This window comes from Phyllostomus discolor, chromosome 1, assembly GCF_004126475.2.
Source record: "Phyllostomus discolor isolate MPI-MPIP mPhyDis1 chromosome 1, mPhyDis1.pri.v3, whole genome shotgun sequence".
In the NCBI taxonomy this organism is placed as follows: domain Eukaryota; kingdom Metazoa; phylum Chordata; class Mammalia; order Chiroptera; family Phyllostomidae; genus Phyllostomus; species Phyllostomus discolor.
In genome coordinates, this window is record NC_040903.2 from 109,824,051 (window position 1) to 109,843,001 (window position 18,951).

The 18,951-nt window shown below is 40.3% G+C and overlaps 1 pseudogene; it reads left to right on the top strand.

Moving 5' to 3' along the window:
• The first annotated feature begins 31 nt into the window (after positions 1-31).
• Positions 32-1,839, top strand: LOC114492014 (annotated as a pseudogene).
• The last annotated feature ends 17,112 nt before the right edge of the window (positions 1,840-18,951 follow it).

Here is an 18,951-nt window from a genome sequence, read left to right on the forward strand (position 1 = left end):
AGCCTGGGTCCTCCAGGACTTACTGAGGTCCATGCTGTCTGGTGGAGTTGCCAAAAACTGTAATCAAAACACAGGTTCAGCTGCCCTCTGCAACAAAAGCCAAACTCATGAGACAGGTGCTGGTGCAAAAGAATAGAGATTTATTCAGGTGTTGCAGCCTGGATGAATGGTGGACTCCAATATCAAAGATCACTCCCTCCTTCCTGCTCAAGCCCATGGTTATTACAGTGATAGGAAAGGGAGGGCTTTTTTTTTTCTATCCATTTGTCTTTCTAGCTTTTGACATACTCAGTATAAGAAAATCCCCTATGCCATCTTGGCCAATGAGGGGAAACTCTTTGTTGTTCCAGGACCCACCATCAGGAAGCCTGGAGGTGCTGTAGCCCTCAGCCAGCCTCTTGATGCTGGACAGGTGCTTGTACATTTGGAGAGCTGGTTGGAGTCCACAGGGAACACCCTGAATCCCAGTATACCCAAGTTCTCTTTTTGCCCTGTGATGAAAAAGATCCATTTTCTTCTGGAAATTCAGTGCTGACCAAACTTTTCTCTATTCTCTCTCAGAAAATACAGCTGAAGCCAATTCATTAGCTGCCAACAGTAACAACCAGGTCAGCAGTGACAATGACCCCTGGTCAGCCTGGAGAGCTTCCAAATTTAACAATGGGACAGAACAGATAACTGAGGAACCAAGCCAGAGGGATATGTAGCCCCCAAAATACTTCTACTACCTAGAAAACTGCTTTTGGTCATGCCCAGGTCTACCAAGGACCACCAACTAGTGACAATGATAACTGGGATGAAGGCTGGGATAATCCCAAGTCATCTTCTCACTAGTTCAAGGGTTTCTTGTTAGCCAAAGCAGAGGGTGCTTAGAGCAAAAACAGTGTGCTGGAGCCTCTTCCATGAAGCTGCCACTTAACAAATTCTCTGGACTTGCAAAACCTGGAATGGAATGGAATTTGTTGACCAAGCAACTTGAAAAACCCAAAAAGAAATTTCCTTTCAGTGTTGGAGATTAATGCCCAATGTGGGTTTACCCTACATTTACATTTGACTGTGTGGTAGCAGATCCCAGGAAAGACTCCAACATGTTTGGGCTGAGGAGCCACACTGAATTCCACTTAATCCTTACTAGCACTGATTGATCTCCAAACACAGGTATAAGCACTTTGACTGGTTTTGTCAGCTTCTCCTGATTAAATTTGGGTCAGCCATTCCTATATCCTCTTCCAGATAAGTAAATTACAGGTCACTTGGAAGAAGAATTTACCAAAATGAACATGGAGAGACTCCAGGCATGGATGACCAGGATGTATTGTCATTAAGTAATTTCAGAAAGTGAGATTTCCCCAGAAATTTCTATATTTCTTGGAAGGAAGGGAATGGAAAACTGGGAAGAGGAAGGCTGACAAAGATGAGCTACTAGGAGTTATATTTTCCACCATAGAAGGAGAGGCATCTGAGTTGGACTTATTAGAAAGAGAAGTGTGATGCTGTTAGTATGTTCACCAAAGTCATGAAGGATGGTGTGAGGCTGCTGCTGACCATGGGCAGGAACAGTGGAAGCAATGCATGGGACCATTAACCAAGGAATATCATAAGGTAGGAAAGGCCTTAAAAAGTTTAGCAAGTGTTCATTTCTAGTACTTATCAAGGTGAGACTTACCTCAAATGCAGTGACAGAGCAGGAAAGACTTATGAAGAAATCGCCAGTCTCATGGGAGGACAGCCAAAGATCTCCATTTCTTGGTGGGATGTAATTATGAATATAAAAGTTTCTTTGGTTGCTTCCCTAATATTATTGGTGCTCATAAGGGAGTGATAGAAAAAGGAAAGTGAATGCCCTGGGCAATGTGGCTTAGTTGGCTGGACTGTCATCCTATACAGTAAAAGGTCGTGGGTTCAATTCCCAATCAGGGCACATACCTAGGTTTCAGGTTTGGTCCCTGATTGGGTTGCAGATAGAAAGCAACCAATCAGTGTTGTTGGGGACTTCCCTGCCTGGTCTCAGGAAGCTATAACCCCCTGTGACAGGCTGAGTGAAAGACCTTCAGACCAGAAGCCACTAAGGAGACAAAACTTATTTCCCTGGCATGAACGTTGCCTGTTCTGTGCCTAAACCTCCTATGCTTGATCAGTTAGCCAATTATGGGTAAGATTTCCCACAGAAGGAATCGTCTAAGACAGGCATGATCACGAGAAGGCCTCTAGGAAGAGATTCGGGGTTGTGGAAATGAAAGGGTGATCAACATCAACCCCTGCCCCCTCAGCTTTGTCAAAGCCTGAGTCCTTGTTCTTAGATGTGAGGAATCCAAGTCTCCTGGCTGCCTTTGTCTTCTTTGTTAACTTAGGCCTGCGAAAATAGCAGAGGTGGTGCAGCCCAGACCAGAGATGGCAGACCCCCAGGGTAATCAGGCCTGGGACATAGAATATGCAAGATCCTGTGAGATCTGTTTGCTGGAGGATGTTATTAGAATTCGAAGGCACAGACAGGAAACAAAAACTAGCCCTTTGAGCTCTGTTAGTCTTTTCAAATGTAAAAACTACAATCTCTGCACAGAATCACAGTGGGGGTTCTGTCTGCACCTTTGAAAGTCACCTACTTCTTTTTATCTTTTCTGCCAGACTGTGAATCCACAAACTAAGTCAGTATTCTTAATAAAAATCTGCTTGGGAATGGAAATGGGGCGCTCCCCACTAGAGAGAGTGGCCATTCCGTTCCTACTTCCCCACAGGTTGTCTCTGTGTATGTTTTTCTTGTGTTTCAACGAGCCATCCGCAGCATTCCATGCTCACTGCAGGCTGGTGAGCACGTGTCATTTTTCCATCCCTTTACTTTTAGTCTGTGTGTATCTTTTGATCTGAGGTGGGTCCCTTGGAGACAGCATATACATGGATTTTGTTTTTGTACCCATTCAGCTACCCTATGTCTATGTCTTTTTGGTTGTAGCATGTAAATTGTTTACATTTAAGGAGATTATTGATAGATACATATTTATTGCCTTTTTATTTTTTAATGATTTTCTAGTTTTTCTTTTTTTTTTCCAAAGATTTTATTTATTTATTTTTAAAGAGAGGGAAAAGGAGGGAGAAAGAGAGGGAGAGAAACACCAATGTGTGGTTGCTTTTCATATGCCTTCTACTGGGGATTTGGCACGCAACCCAGGCATATGCCCTGACTGGAACTGGACTTGTTACAGAACAGACCCAAGGGGAAGGGTCTGTTCTGAATGATATACTATTATCAATTAGAGCCCCCTTCTCCCATGGTCCCCCAGTTTTAGGTTTGCCTTGCCCACCACCAGGGAATTATTGCTCTCAATGCCAGAGATTGGTGAAAAAAAGAGGAATTATTTATTCCAAAAGTTATACAGACTTAGAGTAATGACTTAATGTCTTCATTAAGATCCCAATGTCCCTTAAAACACCCATAAACATGCACAGTCCTTCCTCTCCCTCTTTGCCCAGTCAGGGGTACCATATGTCAAGAAAAGAAAGATAAGTCTATGACTCGGGTAGCCCCCAGTTTTTCCCAGTAGTCCGTGTTTGGCTGGCAGACCTCCCTTGGTTCCCAGCACCATCAGCTGTGTCACTGCCTTGATCTCAAGTTCTTAATCCAAACCTGTGTGGCACCTTGTCATGGCCCACCAGCAAGAGTCCTTTTATCCCTTTCCTTCCTACAGCGTTTCTCTTGCATTCTTCCAAACTTCTAAGAGAGAGCTCGGCATTGCTGCTACATCTTGCTTTCTAGCTTCCTAAACCGCATGGCAAAGGGAGCCCCAAAGCCACATGGTCCTGACTCTAACTAAAGCTGTGTGGTCCCAACCTAGCATGGCTGCCGTACCTGGGTTTAAATCCCAGTGCCAGTCTTCCCCTGTAGCCCCATTTCTGATTCCTCCCACAATTGGCTACACCTGCCAGCATTCCCATATTTTTCCAGCTTTTTTGAGCTGCCAAAGTAAGTCTGGGAAGGTGTGGCCCTGTGGATTGGAGCCAATCATTTGCAAGCTCTCACAGGCGGTGTAACCAGGAGGAGTTGCCTCCCAGTTATATCCTGGGTTGGAAGTCACTCCCATCTTCCTGGCTCAAAGTATGGCCACAGCTATTTAACATATCCATGAAACCAGTTAAAAGTTATGGATATGTTAAATGCCCATGCCTGAGGTTAGTTGCAAAACTGTTGCTGTGCAGAACTCTCAATGGTCCTGCTGTTTGTGTCCCATCCCCCAGTTCAGACTTGTGTGGGTGAGGACACCTAAATTTAATATTTCCTGGACACCCTGAGTTCTAAACTGCATTACAAATCCCTCTTTGGGGGGCCCTTTAGCTTCACCCTGTTACAAGGTGGTGACCCTTTGGTTCCCAGGCCAGCATTCAATGCACTGAGCCATGCCAGCCAGGGCTTTTTCTTCTTCTTTTCTTCTTAAAGCAAGTCCTTTAACATTTGTTACAATACTGGTTTGGTATTAACAGGCTAGCTTTTCCGTGTCTTGGAAGCTCTTTATTTCTCCTTCAATTTTAAAGGAAAGCTTTGCTATGTGGAGTAGCCCTGGTTATAGGTCCTTGCTGTTCATCACCTTGAATATTTTATGCCAGTCCTTTCTGTCCTGAAATGTTTCTGTTGAGAAATCAGATGACAGTCTAATTGGAGCTCTCTTGTAGGTAAACTACCTGCTTTTCTCTTGTGGCTTTTAGGATTCTCTCCTTGTCTTTAAGTTTTGCCATTTTAATTCTTATGTGTCTCATTGTGGGTCTCTTTGGGTCTATCTTGTTTGAGACTTTCCTAGCTTCCTGGACTTGTGTGTCATTTTCTCTCACGAGATTAGGGAAGTTTTTGGTCATTATATCTTCAAGTAGGTTCTTGATCCCTTGTTCACTCTCTTCTCCTTCTAGTATTCCCATCATGTGGGTATTGCTACTCTCATGTCATCCTAAAGATTTCTTAAGCTCTCTTCAGTCTTTTTTCTTTTTGTGGCTCTGCTTGGGTGTTTTTTCTTACCTTCTCTTCCAAACCACTGATTTGATCTTCTACTTCATATAACCTACTGTTTATTCTTTCTAGTATATTATTTATTTGGGATACTGCATTCTTCATTTTTGAATGGCTATATTTCATGGTTTCTATATCTCTTTTCATGCAGTTGATTATCCTTATAATCATTACACTAAACTCTATATTTGATACATTGCTTGCCTACCTTTCATTTAGTTCTGGAGAACTCTCTAGTTCTTTCATCTGGGCCTGTTTCTTTGTCTTCCCATTTTGACTGCCTCTTTATGTTTGCTTCTCTATATTAGGTAGATCTGCAAAGACTCTGGTGCACACCTTTGTCAGATGATGCCTGTGACTGGCCCTGGGCAACCTGTGTGCAGCTATCAACAATCAAAAGTTTATGGCTCCCATTGCTGGGACTGGGTGTGTGGAGAACCAGGCTATGCACTATGGCTGGCTTTTACCAGTACTGGGTCAGGTGGAGGGTCAGCTAAAGTCTCATAGCTCCCAGAGATCCTCCTTCATTGTTAAAATTAATCACTGAGATAACCTCCAAATCCACTCAGCAGCCTGGTTTATGCTCCACAGGGTAGGGCAGAATAATTCCTGTGGATGGGGCTTATAGCTTCCCCCGCAGGCTGATGTCACTTAGAAGGGAGTGCTCTGCCTAAGAAAGATGGCCTATGCAGTATGGGGAATGACTCAGCACAGGGATCTTAAACACTGACACTTCAGTTCTGTTCTCATAGCCACAAACCCAGGCTCTCCTCATGTGGCTCTAGTCCATTTTCCCCTCCCTCTGTCGGATTCCAGGGTAAGTGGCTGCAAACTGAATTCTGTGTGTTGGTCCTTCAAGTGGCTCTCTGTATCTCCAGCTACCTCTCCCTGGCAGACAGAAGCTCCATAATGTTTTACAGTTAGATGTTGTCTGGGTTCCTTTCCCAGCTCTGGTACTTTAGGATAGGGAGCCAAGCTTGAGGCTTAGAGCCCCCACTTCTCAGAGGGAAGCCCCCAGCTGCTGAAATATCCCTCTGGAGCTTTAGCTGTCACCTGTGGGAACCCAGTCAGCCTTCTCAAGCCTCCTCTGTACTCCCTACCAGTCTCACTGTGGTGAAGTGGTTTCTTCTGTCTGCCCTTGGTTATAAGGCTTCTCTCCAGCTAGTGTTCAGTTGGCTATTCAGGATGATTTCTCTACAATTTAGTTGTAATTCCAGTTTGGTCCCAAGTGGAAGTTTGTGCAGTTTTCACTTACTTCTCCGCCATCTTGGATTGCCCTATTTATATCAAAATACTGCTTCTCTTTGAAAGCCTGTTTTGCATGTCTGTGATCTGAAAAATTATCAAAAGCAGACTAGTCTGAAAATATAACATTTTCTCCTTGCCTTCCTGCTATGAGAATTGTAATACTGCCTGAGGCAAATGGATGCTCCCTATTGAATGAGAGAGGTAACATACATGGGACAGGGAGAAAAGCATACCATTTATTTAAGAATAATATCCATTAAAATGATTATCCAGCATCACAGTTGACCAGCTCTATCAAATACTTATTTTACGCCTGATGTTTAGCCACTAGTTATTCAGATCTAAGCAAACAGAAATAGTCCCTAACCTCATGCATGTACATTTCTAGGTAAACTGTACAAATGTCACTGTTAGTTAAAGGTCATCATTTGGAGTCACTCCAATGCTCCATAAACATTAGAACAAACAAAATTGTAAAATATTCCTCAATACTTACCTGAGAGTCTAATGGCAAAATAATTATTCTAAAAGAATTTTTCAAATGATCATCCATTGTTAAAAATTATGCCATTGTAATAATGCAAGAACTATTTGGTCTAGAACTATCTGATCATATGGTGACTATACCTTCTGTTAGATGACTGGTTAAAGCCAAGGCAACCCCGTGTGAAAGGGAGAGATCATAATGGGCGAGGGCAGTGATCTTGCTAATAACTCAGTAGTTGGAATAATTCCTGGTAGTTCTTTACGTTTTGGTAATTACTGTTTTAAAACATTGAAGAGCAATTTGCAAGTATATAGTAAACGTCTGTGGAAATAAGTGAAGATGAAAAAAATGAGTAGAGCAAAAGCTATGTATTCTGAGTCAGCCACCTTCTCTTGTGTTTTGGATGAGGGTCCAAGGTAGGCAGAGGGTTTGCAAAGTGCTTCAGGGGCACCTTGACTGGAGGTTGTTGTCCTGAGGAAGCTGGAGATGGCTAACTAGAAGCTGGGAATCCTCTGTAATTTGTTAGGAGTATTTGCAATTTGGTTTTCTCTGGTTGGGCCTAAGTGGGAAGTAGGGAAAAAAATTAGGGAAGCTGTTAGTTATTAATCAAGTTTTGGCTATTTTAAGCTGATTTTTACAGATGTAATTGTTTAATGTCCTGGATTTCACTAGAGATAGCAATCTTTCTTCCTGTGTCTTAGAGTAGGCTGGTTTCATGGGCAGGTTGCTGCAGATGTGGGTTAAAGTTCTATTTAAAAGATAAATTTATCCTCACCTGAGGATATATTTTCCCCATTGCTTTCAGAAAGAGAGGAAGGCAGAGAGAAACATTCATGCAAGAGAGAAGCATCAATTGGCTGCTTATCATGTGCACTGAGACCGGGGATTGTAGTGCCTGGACCCAAAGGGGTATTGGGGATTGAACCTACGACCTAGGTATGTGCCCCAATGGGAAATGGAATCATGACATTTCAGTTACAGGATGATGCTCCAACCAGCAGAACCACACTGGCCAGGGCTAAAGTTCTGTTTTTCTATTTATGGTCTGGCTATCGTTCATTTGTGCATTTGGTCTCTCACATCCCATTTCTTGAGTAGAGCAAAAGCTATGTATTCTGAGTCAGCCACCCTCTCTTGTGTTTTGGGTGAGGGTCCAAGGTAGGCAGAGGGTTTGCAAAGTGCTTCAGGGGCACCTTGACTGGAGGTTGTTGTCCTGAGGAAGCTGGAGATGGCTAACTAGAAGCTGGGAATCCTCTGTAATCTGTAAAAGAAAATCTAGACAAACACACCCAAATGATGTTGGACAGAGATCAATTTTTAAATTTTAATCACTATGCTCTTTTTGAATTAAGATATTTAAACTTCAGATATATCTTCAGTTATATACAAGTCAAGTTGCAGATATTCTGGGTAAATAATTTGTTTTATGAAAGCCAGTGTCCTAGAATTATGCATTTTATTGGGTGGGCAGCAATGATATAGCTGCTATTATATACAATATACCAGAATACAAGCTCCATGAAGCCCAAACTTTGTTTTCTTTAGCACCTTATCCCTGGCACCAAGAACAGGGCCTAATACCTAGTAGGCACAAGAGAAATATTTAAGGAAGTGATGCATGTTTCTAATTCTCTTTTAAATTTATTTTTAATTGTAAAATACATATAAAATTTACCACCTTAACTATGTTTATGTCTACAGTTGTTTGTGTTAAGTCCATTCACATTGTGCGCAACCAATCTCCCAAACTCATCTTGCAGATTTGAAACTCTGTACCCATTAAACAACTCCCCATGTCCCACTGTCTCCATGAATTTGACCACCCAGGTACCTCATGTAAGTGGGATCATACAGTATTTTTCTTGTTGTGACAGGCTAATTTCATGTCACATAATGTCTCCAAGCTTCATCCAAGTCATAGGATGTGTCAAAATTTTCTTCCTTTTTATGCTGAATAACAGATTGTTGTATGGATATACCATGTTCTGCCAATCTATTCATCTGTCCACAGACACTTAGGTTGCTTTCACCTTTTGGCTCTCATGAATAATACTATAAACATGAATGTGCCAAATTTTTTGAGAACATGTTTTCAATTCTTTTGGGTAAGAAGTGGAATTACTAAATCATAACATAATTCTATTTTTAATTTTGGGACAAATCATTATACTATTTTCCATAACATCTGCACCATTTTACATTTCCACCAGCAGTGAAGAAGAATGTTTCTAACTTTTAAGTTTAATTACCTGGTTTTATTGTCTGGAGTAGATTAAAAGCAGTAAATTAGAAGGGATCTGCAGATAAAATAATAGCATGAAGTATCCTTTAGACATCTTCAGTGACAAGAGTTCTAAGAAGTAAAATTAGTACTCAATTAATACAATATTCAATAATAGATACTCTTAATGATACTCTTGATACGTAATGGAAAAGTTAAATTATGTTTGATTTTCATTGTATAAGGATGCAAGTATCTATATTATTTTAGAAAAACACCCATTGATAATCAGTTACATTAGTATTAAAGTGTTTGACTTTATTATTATATCAAAAACTAAGAGTTCCACGAAAATTGGTGAAATTTTCACGGGATTGGTCTTTAAGGAGTTAATTTTCACTTATCCAGAAATTTCATTTATACAGAATGGAGCTCTTCCCCATAATGCCACAATAGTGGGACATTACTATTTCCATGTATAATAATGAATCATACAGATGCCTTTCTAAGTATAATTCATGATATAATAAGAACAAATACTGAGCTAAAACAGTATTTTCAGTTCATGGTGTTTGTGTAGTTGTGACATGTTTATTGATTAAATTAAAAAGAGGAAATCTACTGAGCTAGGAAAAATCTTGTGGAGTTTAATATTAAAATGTGAAATAGGATACTTGAGAATAGAGATAAAAATCAGTTTCCAGGATACTATAGGGTTCCTGAGTTTGCATCCTTTTTCCTCTCATTTCATATTTATTCAAACCAAATCCTTGATGAATGACAACTCTAACAATCACTTTGGGGTGGGGCAGAATATGTTGAACTGCCTTGTGTAAAGAGCACTAGGAATTTGAAAGAAGTGCAGAGGTGACATTTGCCCCGAGGAAGGTCCTGACGTAATTATTATTACAGTGTGTGCAGGGCTGCACCTGGAAGGAGGGGGTGGGAGTCAGGGATAGATGTGCTCTCCATTCTATGTAGGAGTGGCTGTGGCCACCCCATCATAGGTGGCTAGCTGACTAGTTGGCAGGCTTGTCCAGAGACAGCCCAGGTCAGGGCATGGCGGTGAGCACTGTAAGTGGAACCGGAGGTCGCCAGGAATCGAGGGTGGGATGTGAGTCAGGAGTAATGTTCATCGGAAAACTTATTTGGGGGTTCACCAGCAGAGACTGAAGTGAGAGAGACATCAAGGTTAGGGAGCCCACAGTGATTTGACTGGAAATTATTGAAACGGAGAACAAAGAAGCAATTAATAGTTAAAATAGCAGAGAGTCATTGATGGGTGTAGGGGGAATAGCACAAACAATGAGGTTTCAATTTCATATCTTGAATTGGGAAAATGCTACCATTACTTGCTGTGCTGTACCTCATGATTCCTTTGTAAAGTAGGTGTGTTGTTCCAGATTCGTGGATGAGCAAACTGGGCAGTGAACCCAAGTCCCCTTCAGTCACGTCAACACCAGGAGCTGAGCTGGAACTGGAAATTATTTCCCTGGAGCTTTTTGCCATGAGGTAGGCCTTGATACTGTAATTTTCCAGTGCTAAAAGTATTTTCCTTCCTAGAAAAAGTTTTTGATTCTAATAATGTATTATGTTTTGATTAGCATTTGGTTGTAGGGACTAGAGTGTAATTTGTACAAACATAGCCATTAAAAATCATAGGTTTCTTCAGAAATGTTAGCTTAGGAAGTAGCCTGATTTTAGGTGACTTGTTACTTAAACTCTATTTAGAGACACTGGATTTTTGGTGACTTGCACTGAGACTTCTATTCAGTAGTACAGATTCTATATTAACCTTCAAAACTAATGGACTTAACTAATGATTTTTATCTAAAATCAAAGTATTCATCTCTTTTGTAGGCAATGAAAAAGGGCTTTTTCGTGTATGTTTGAAGCTTCAGTGGAGATTTCAGGGGAAAAATCACTAAATTCTAAGACTATTGAGGTTGTTTATATTATTTAAGGCTTTAAAAAATAACTAGATCTGTAGACAATGGGTCTTGGTCAACTTATAAGTAAACTTGGTCAAAGTTTACTTATTCTGTAGTTGAATCTTTAAACCTGAGTTTCTTCTAGGTAGTTACAAACAAAGTAGCCCAGGGCACTGCTATATTCTAGAATGTTCTGCAAACAAGTATAAAGATTTATCATAACAGTGAATAAAAGGCCAAGGTGGAATGGGCTGAACTTTCTTCCTATGTTACCTCTTATGGTAGGGAGTTCTCATAGAAGAAATGAACTTGGAGCTTCTTGAAAGATGCTCTTGGTCCTGAGGTAAAGGGCAGAACAAAGTCCATGAAAAACAAGAGTCATTAAGAGGTTTCTCAAAATATGAAAGTCATTGCATCATCAGGTCAAAATGTTCTGAGGTGTTTGTTAGGAGTCAATATTCCAGAGCCTCACTCTAGAACTACTGAGTGAAAATCTGGGAGAAAAGTTTTGGAATCTTCATGTTAAACAGACATTCCAGATGACTCTGTGAATATTAAGTTTGAGAACCATTTCATTTGAAGTGGTAAGGCCAGACTTTTGTCAAGGTCCATTCTACCTAATATAGCTTCTTCTGGACACTCCATCATTTCCATGACCACTGGATGAAAAATATTTCACTTAAATTTTTAACACTTCCTGAAGAGACAGGAATGCTATGTGTGTTTGTAGCATTCCTTTCCAGTAAATGAAAATGCATCTGGGAGGATTAAGGGATTCTCATCTATGTTTACATCTAACTCCTAACTGAAATAGTTGCTGTTTATAATGGGGAAGTTCAACTCAAGGCAGTATTTCTCAAATTTGAGTATTAAACTGGACCTTTTAGAGAAAAAAGTAGACCTCAGAGTTGTGACAAGATAATTTTTTATAATGTTATACATATGAGCAAATACTCAAACTACTTAGGATCTTATTGATGTCTGAAGTCAAAGGAAGATGTACAAATGAAATACAAACAAAACTATAAAGCTAATAAAAATTCAAATTGGAAGCATTGATGTGAGACAGATGGTGTTTGCAGAAACTAAATTGTACATGTTAAGTTTATGGCAGCAAGATGTAACTTCAGGTCCAATTCTACCTTTAGTTAAATTACATGACTACAGACAGAGCTGTTTGCATAATTGGACTTCATACTTAACTAAATTTTTTCTAGAGAGCAATCCTTCAGTGCCACTTTTAATGAAATTTTCTTGTAATTTTCAAACACCCACAGCCCTGCCCTGACTGGTGTGACTCAGTTGGTCATCATTCCACAAAGCAAAAAGTGACTGGTTAGATTTCCAGTGAGGGCACATGCCTGGGTTGTAGGTTTAGTACCTGTTTGGGGTGTATTCCAGAAGCAACCAATTGATGTTTCCCTCCCTCACTTTTTCCCTCCCTTCCTCTTTCTCAAAAACAAAACAAAACAAAACAAAACAAAACAAAACAAAAACCCACAATCCTGTGGTCAGGAGGCCCCCTCCCCACCCCTTCCCTTTTTTGTTAAAGGCCAGATATTAAATCTTGAGGCTTTGTAGGCTAACTGGCAAAATGGATGATATGTAGGCACTGGTACTTCTGTCTAATATAATAAGAAAATGTCTTGGCACACAAAGAGGTACTGCCAAATACTGATATCAATCATGAGCATATAATTTTGAGAATATTAATTGCTTTAGGCATTTATAGAATACATATATAATATATAATTATATTCTTTCCTTGATATTTGCCTTTTAGCATATTATTACATTGTATATGAATCACTTCAGTTGAATGTTAACTGGAAGCTTCTCAATTGCATGATTAAATGGATTTTGAAATATGGGGCCTTCCTTTGCATGTGTGTTGAGGTCCAAAAGATGCTGCTGGAACTATAGCTTGAGCTTGAGAAATATATTTCCTGCAAATATGAGTGGGATGGAGATCTCACTTCTTATTTTCATTTTTGATGGCATAGGAAGTAAATAAAGCAGCTTAATATTACTTGTGATTCAAACAATATGAGTTTTCATCAAAATGACTTTATTGCAGTGTAAGTTTTGTATATAAAGTCTATTTTTGCCTTGTAGTTTTAGGTTCAACTCATTGAGAAACATCATCAAGTCTGCAGCAAAGGCTAAATTCCAAAATCATTCAGAGTTCAACTTTAGTAGTTGAGAAAAGTCTTCATTCAGAAAAAATTTCAGTTTTGGCTCTGAGCTGAAAAAAAAAATCTCGAAATTTTACCACTGCTAAACATTAAACTGTTGTGCAGTAGGGACAGTAAGGATTTGCCTCTATTTATGTCAAAAATTCATGGGACTAAAGAATATTAAGTCCATAGACCAGAAGTTCACTGTTAACACTATTTGTTTAAAAACACGTGAGAGTCAAATCTTTTTCACAGAAGTACCTGCTGATGTATAATACAAGTAATATGTACAATGAAGTATTTAAACACCTTACATTTTCAAAAGCTTTGTGGATGTATTCAACTAAGCCATTTTCTTCTCTGCATACATTTTTATCACCAGATTACATATACTTTAGGATGTACTGAATAAGTGTTTTCTCAACTTTGAAAATATTCCATTATAATTGTTTCAAATAGACCATTCATAGAGGTGAATCTCAGTGACTTCAAATTCACTGAGAAATTTCTGGGACTTCTGGGAACTCCTGGCTCCTTGGATAAAAAGAAGAAACAACTGAACAGTATCAGAAATATCTGTTGACTTGTCAGAAGCCTAGGAAAACCACTTAAAATCATTGACCTTATTTTAAAACTCACAATTGGCTTCTGGTTAAGAAGGTGGAGTAGGTGAACACTGCTGGCCTCCTCCCATGACCACATCAAAATTACAAATGCAGATCATCAAATCATCAAAATGCAGAACAATTATCAATGAGAACCACTTAAAGTCTAGCTGAACAGAAGTCCCATACCTAAGGATATGAAGGAGAAGCCAAGTGGAGACTGGTAGGAGGGGTGAGAGGCCCAACAGGCTGGTCCCACACCCATTTGTGGTGGTTGAAAATTGGGAGGGATATCTTGGCTGTGGAGGTCCCCCCTGAGGATCAAGGGGTCCCAGTCCCACACCAGGCTAGCAAGCCCAGGGTTCCAGTGCCAGGAAGAGAAGTTCCCATAACTGCTGGCTCTGAAAACCAGCAGGGAGTATGGCTGAGATGGAGGGCTTCTGGAGTCCCAGGAGTTCCTCTTGGTCCTGCACATGGACTCACTCACTGACAGACTTATTCTGAGCTCCAGTGCTAGAGTAGCAGCTCAAAAAGTGCCACAGACATATGAGGAGGAACTGAATTGTCTGGTTTCAGGATGTGGGCTGGAGGAGTGGCTTTCCCAGATGGAAGTACTGGCAGAAGCCATTGTTCCTTGTTGAGCCCTCCCTCAACCCAGCCAGGAGGCACAGGCAGACCCCAAGTCTGAATCTCCATTAATCTTGCTAACACCTTTGCCCCACCCTGGTGGCTCCCTGAGATACTGCCGACCCAGCCCGAGAGCCCACCCAAACCATTCCAGTAGGTTTTCCATACAAAACGCCTGTCTTAGCATGCTGCAGATTTTACCAAAATCTCTCAAATGTTCACAAACCCCAATTAAGCAGCATTTGGCCTTAACATACCCCATACCTCTCACTAAGCATGCCCCAAACCACTTGCTAAGTCCCAAGCTTGGAACTAGGGGCTGCTGGCCTCAACTCACAGCTTAGCCTCTCCCAATACTTCTAAGGCCACCACAAGTGGAAGTCATCTGCAGATCACTTTGTAGTTCATATCAAGTGGCTCTGGGGAAGGGCACAGGCAGCAGCTGAACTTGGCCTGCACCAGAGTTCCTCCCAAGAGGGACTAGCACACCCAGAACCAGCACACCCAGTGGCCAGCTTCAGACCACAACAAGAGCACCACCCAACCACCTTCACAAACAACACATGCAAATGGGAGATACAGCAGGCACCAGAGCCCTGCTAAAACAAATCATACTCCTTAGGGTTAGTCCCTGCAAAACTACTCCTCCACTAATCACGGCCAGTCCTCACAACCAATCAGCCTGAGGATAAACTACATTGATGTGCCAACAGAATCAAGGCTCAACTACAACAGGAAGGCACACACAACTCCTGCAAGGGACACAACTGGCTCAGGTGACCAGGGAGACTATGCCCCTGGGCCGTGAGGACAACTATTACATAAGGCCACTTTACCAACACCAGGAGATATAGTAGCTCTACCTAATACATAGAAACAAATTCAAGGAGAGCAGCGAAAATGAGGAGACAGACAACATGTCACAAGTGGAAAAAACAAAACAAAACAGGATAAAGATCCAGAAAAAGAGCTAAACAAAATGAAAATAAGCAATCTACCAAATGCAGAGTTCAAAACACTGGTTATAAGGATACTCAATGAACTTAGGGGAAGAATTGATGATCTCAGTTAGAATTTCAATAAAGAGATAAGACACATAAATACGGAGACAGAAAATAGAAGCATAAAAAAGAACCAGACAGAGATGAAGAATACAGTAACTAAAATTAATAATAGAAGGAATCAACAGATGAAGCAGAGGATCAGATCAGTGGTTTGGGAAACAGGGTAGTAAAAAACACCCAACTGGAACAGCAAAAGGAAAAAAGAATAGAAAAAAAATGAGAATAGTTTATGGGACCTCTTGGACACCATCAACTGTACCAACATTGGCATCATGGGGGTACCAGAAGGAGACAGAGTGCAAGGAATTACAAACCTATTTGAAGAAATAATGACCTGGCAAAGGCAGTCGATGTACAAATCCAGGAAGCACAGAGAGTCCCAAAGGAGATGACTCCAAAAACATCCACACCAAGACACTTATGTCAGATACTTCATAATAAAAATGCAAAAGGTTAAAGACAAAGAATCTTAAAAGCAGCAAGAGAAAAGCAGTTAGTTACCTATTAGCAACTGAAATCTTGCCATCTCAACAGCACAGATAGACCTAAAGAGTATTATGCTAAGTGAAATAAGTCAGACAAAGACAAATACCATATGAGTTCACTTATATGTGGAATCTAAAAAACAAAGAAACAGAACAGGAAAAGATTTAAAGATACAGAGAACATTTTGATGATTGCCATGGGAGGATGGGGATGGGTTCAGAAGGTAAAGGAAATAAGAAATACAAATCAGTTGTTATAGAATAGTCACAGGTATGTAAAGTACAGCAGAGGGAATGTAGTCAATATTATAATAATTATGTATGCTGCCAGATGGGTGTGAGATTTATTGAAGGGATCACTTTGTAAATCATATAAATACCTAATAACTACATTGTACATCTAAAACTAATATAATATTGAATGTCCACTGTAATTGAAAAAAATAAAAATTATTTTAAAAAAGAAAAATAAATCACAGGAAGAAAGTACATGCAGAGATGACTTTTAAACAAGTGGATTATAAAAAAGTTTAAATAAAATGAAATAAAATTAACAGTCAATGCTGCTTCTAATGTTCTCAACTTTTTGTGTAACTTTTTTTGCCCAAAAAGTTTATTTTTTCTGGGTACCTTTCTTTGCTTTCTGGAATCACACATGATTTAATTAACTCACCATTGGTAAATATCTTTCTTTGTCCAAAAAATGAGCCATTTGTTAACTCATTATGTTTGCAGCTTCATTAAAAATTGTTTTGTGTAAATTGTGTTGAAATATTTCTTCTTAAATTCCCTAATTTTTCTGGCCATATCTTCCTGTGAGTTTAGAATGTTGTTTTGAGTGCTTGGTCCAGTACTCTTGACATATATTGTATTTTTAGTGCTGCTATGATTCCATTTCATAATAAACATAATTTTTTGTCACCTTATTTGATAACAAAATAGCCCGCACTCCATTGTGTCCTAAAAGTATAATTTTTGAAGTTTGTTTTCCTCTACATTTTTTTTGTCTTAACATGATGTGATGGAATGCACTGGTAATAAAAATTATAAGGAGGTGTCCAGTGGCTCAGGACATTTCTCAGTGAGAGACAAGGTTGTAAACAGCAGCTTGTGGGAGGAGGTAGTGGGGAGGGAAGGGATTTGGGCAGAATACAGTATGCACTAGGGCCTTATCACCCCAGCAGCGCGCACTCTCTCTCTCTCCCTCCCCCGTCTTTCTTCTGGTTTATTAGTTCTACCCTTTTTATTGTGTCATTCATATCAGCATATAATTATGCTGGTAAAGCCTCCATTAAAAAAACAAGCCTCTGTCGAGACTCAGCTGAGATTGAGCTGTGCCTCCAGGGGCAGGTATTGGAGAAGTTGATTAAAAGTAAGCCAGAATGAAATAAAGAGTCTGTTACTTGATATAACAGCATAAGCAAAAGGCTAAACTGGAGAAATGCTGCCTCTCTGCCCATTCTATTCTCCCTCATGAAACAGCATGCCAGTGGAGGGTCAGATGGTTAGTTGTAGGGGAACCTCTCACAGTCTCACTGAGCAAAAAGCCCCAGGACTGAAAGGCTCCTGGAGTTTTGTCAGCCCTGAGTTTTGGGAGGGGATGACGAGGAAGGACTGGGAGTGGAAAAGTACTGAGTCCTGAGTCAGCATGGAGGAAGTCTTCAAGGTTCCCTGCATCTGAGGACCACCCCAGCCAAAGACCCCCAGATAAGGAGCTTCTAATGGAGGTGCCTGGATCACGACTAGGGATCTGTGCAAGAGCATGGCCTGTCAGAGGAACCTTCAGTATCCTGGCTGTGCATTGTCTGAGGTGGGGAGGGCTGCTTTCCCTTGGCAGCTGGCCAAGGAAGGCCTTTGTAACTGCCGATGGTCAGTTTTGAAACATAGGTTTTTAGCCAGGAGCTCCATTTTCTGCATCCCCCCTTGCAAAACTCTTCCAAATACTTGTTTCTACTTATTCTTTCAAGTTCCTTCCTCTCTCATTCTGCCACGAACCCATTCCTGTTTTCTTGTCCCAATCATTTCATTAATACTGCTTTAGCCCAGGAACCAGAATCTCTGTGTTTCATCTATGTGTCTATGGTCAGTTGATTTTTGACAGGAATACCAAGACCATTCAATGAGGAAAGAACAATCTTCGCAACAAATGGTGCTGGAACAACTGGATAGCCACATTCAAAATCATGAAGACCTCTCCCTTGAACCTCAGATTCACATAATTAACCATTTCATTGACATCTCAAATTAGCTGTGTACTAGGCAAATCAAACTCAACCTGTATAAGACTGAATTTTTTATTTTCTACCACCACCACCTGCTCAAATTAGATCTTCCCTCAGGCTTCTTTTCTCAGTATGGTCACTTCATTTTTCCAGTATTGTTTAGGTAAAAAACTTGGAGCCATTCTTGGCCTTCTTTTGCCTTTCACATCCCCTTTCAGAATCCTGCATAATTTTCAAAAATATAATAAGACTGATTCTTATTAGTTCCAACACTGTGGTCTGATCTAAGACAACCACCATCTCTCATTGGGATTATTTCAATAATCACTTCACTGATATTTGTTTTGACTCTTTCCCCTACCCCTGAAACATTCTGGAAACTCACTCAGTGACCACAGTGATCCTTTCAAAATATAATTCGACCCTGTCATATCTTTCTTTCAAAATCCTCCAATGGCTTCCCATCTCACTCCAAGGAAAATCCAAATCTTTATCATGGCTCACAAGGTCCTCCATGGTTTGGCTTCTGACTAACCCATTTTCTAGATCCATTCATTCTCTTTCATTCATTCCATCTGATCTCATTTGCCTCCTTGCACCCAGAAAAGTATCTCGCAGAGAGTGGTGCACTTTAAATAGTTGTAGGATAAAAGATTAGATGATTTTGGCAAAAGCCAGGTGGCAGTAGATTATAGAGTAAATATGAAGTGAGAAACATTTTTACAGAATTTGACTATGAAGAGGCAAGAGACTAGGTATTTGCAAATGAGTGGGGACAGGGAGGAGTGCTTTAAAAAGGTAGAGTCTTGATGTGTTTAAATGATGGTGGATAGTAGCTAAGAAAAGGGTAGGCTGAATATCCAAGGTATTCTGAATAAATGACTGGTAGCTTGA